This window comes from Rhinolophus hipposideros (genome assembly GCF_964194185.1).
Source record: "Rhinolophus hipposideros genome assembly, chromosome: 7".
Taxonomy (NCBI): domain Eukaryota; kingdom Metazoa; phylum Chordata; class Mammalia; order Chiroptera; family Rhinolophidae; genus Rhinolophus; species Rhinolophus hipposideros.
Genome location: NC_138053.1, coordinates 97633431 through 97636321, shown reverse-complemented (window position 1 = coordinate 97636321; position 2891 = coordinate 97633431).

Genomic DNA, 2891 nt, shown 5'->3' with positions numbered 1-2891 from the left:
CCCGATGAGGTGACTTTTCAGGCACCTTGCAGAGAAGATGACTGCCAAAGTAATAAAAGCAACTGCATTTCATCGTTTCCTAATTAATGCATTGCTTTTCGGGCTGAACATAATGAACAAGAAGGAAGTGAGTGTCACAGGGATCCCAGCATTTCACCTAAAGGTTAATTAAGCTGGATATTATCTGGGAGATGATGCCTGCCCCGAGCTGGCAGGGGGATCTCGGGGACAGTGCTGAGCGCATGCCACGCCTGCACATAAAGCAAGGTCACAGGAAGTGAGAACTGGGTTGATGGCTGTTGCTTTTGAAAAAATGTTAATGTGGATATTGATTTAATTCAACACCGAGTGCATTATACTCGGAAGCTTCTAGTTAATGAGAAATGAAAGAAAAGAGTTGCTGAGCAGGACCATGAATTGAAAAGGTACATCTGTGCTAGAGCTTGAATGAAAATAGACTTGCTGTCCATTCATATATTGATCTGGGTTCGTATATGTCGTCTGCGGCCTCACTGGGGCAAAGAGCTCTTTTCACATAAAGACACTGATAGACCTCGGTGGAGAGTCTGTTCGGGGAGCCGGCGGAGTTTCCAAACTGCAGATTTGTACATGGTACTGGGGAAGGGCCCGTTTCAGATTTCAGGGGTCACAGACCCCCAGACCCTGGCCTGTTGTTCATCAGTGACAGTGCTGATGTCAGCTGGGCCAAGAATCTCGGGAGGGAGCTCCCGGCTGACTGAAGGCGAATTGACAACGGCACACAACAGGAATAGTAAAAGCAGAAATAACAGCGTCTCCCCCACCAGCCCACAAAATTAAAAAACAGGATGGAGCATAATTTAGAAAAATGCACACCAAAAGTCTTTAACATAAATGTACACTTGCTCTGCAATTGCATTTATAAAAATGTTATCTTAGAGAAATAATCACAGGTATGCCTGAGTATTTGGCCACAAACATATTCATTATATCATTTTTTTAGGAGAAACCATTGGAGATGGTGATGATTTTATGATTTGATGACAAGATTCTCCGATCCTCTGTGGACGCCAACCCATAACGTAATTTAGTTCCAACACTCAGTCCTCAGAATGAGCACAGACCCCACAGGTCAGGGGCTCCATCTCACAAGGCTGTCCCCACTTCAGATGCCAATTGCAAGTCCCAGTGTACCACCTGTATTCTGCCCAGCGGGCTATAAACCAGGGTGTCCCCAGCCCCCTTCTCTGTGTGAGCCTCACAGAACTCAGGGGGCACTTTACTTATGCCCATCAGCTTATTAGGAGAGATGTAACCGAGAACACAAATGAACAGCCAATGAAGGGGTGCACCGGCAAGGTCAACAAGGTCTGAGCACAGCACCCTCCATCTCCCGGGGGTTGGGGTGCACTGGGCTCCCGGCAGATGGATTCGTTCACCAACCAGGCAGCTCTTCAAACACCGTCATCTAGGGATTTTTTAAATGGAGGTTTTCTCACGTAAGGGCAATCAATTATGAACCGAATCTCCAGTCCTTCTCTACCTGGAGGGCAGGGTGGGGCTGACACTTCCAAGCTTCTAATCAAAGCCTGATCTTTCTGGTGACCAGCCTTCATCTTGAAGCCATCTAGGGGCTCTCCGAAAGTCACCTTAGAGCAAAGATGCTTCTGAATTGACAAGGGCTTTAGGAAACAGAGATAAAGACCACATATACATTCCATATGACATCACAATATCACAACAGCCTAACACACATTATCTGCATAACATGAGCCAACTTGACCTTCTGTGCCTCAGTTTCCCCTCTTGCAACTTCATGCTGCTGCTTTGAGCTTTGAATGAAATGATGCCTGTGAAAGGCTGAGGACAACATCCCCCAGGAAGCCTTCAGTACAGTCAGCTATTGTTACTGCTGCAGCTGTGACTGGCTAGAGGGAGGGTGGCACACGGATGTGGGATTGAGTTACTAAAGTGATGCTGACCCTTTGCTGAATGAGAAAATGGTCACAGTTTAAGTGGGAAGAGTGAGCAATTTGGTAAATAATATTTCCAGACAAAGGTGTGTGTGCGCATATATACATACTATACAATATAATTACATACTATCCATTAACTATTTATGCATATTCACATATTTAGCTCTCTATGCATTTATAATATGTAAAGGGGAACTACTGCTAACATTTTACGGTTTTATCGTTATGTATACACATATATAGTATATAAGTATTACCTATTTTATTTATTGCATATGTATGATATGTACATATATATCTATATATATATGCCATATATGTGTGTGTATATATTTATATATATATGCTAATATATATTAGAAGACTAAATTAATACATGGTTAGCCATGGTTTTCTTTGGATATGGGAAATAAAAATGATTTTAACTTTAGTCTTTGTTTGACATAGTTTCAAAATTTTCCATAGGGAAAATATATATTAATTTTCAATTAGAAAACATTCTTTAAAATAATATCTATTTGATTTAACTCAACATCAGATTCTAAAATTGAGAGCTGAAGATTGAAAGTAAAAACTGCTTGTTGTGCGAGAACACTGTTCACATATTTATATAAAATAAAATGTCTAGTGATGTCATCAGACATAAACCAGGAGAATGAGAAAGTTAGACAAAATTGGCACCAGCCCCTCAGAGAGCGGGGACAGGAGTTGGTCTTTGTGTTCTTAACATGCTAAATATTATAAGCGTGCATGTCCATGTTCCATTGTGGGGCACCGCCGGTTCTCAGAACTGCTGGCTATCCTGCAATCCCAGAGGGCAGTGTGGCCTTCTGGGGACAAAGTGGTCATTCTGGTGAGAGGGAGCGTGGTGCCTGACCCACGGAATGAGTGTGTTTGCCCCTCTGACAAGGACTTCTTATGGTGGAGAGGGGCAAG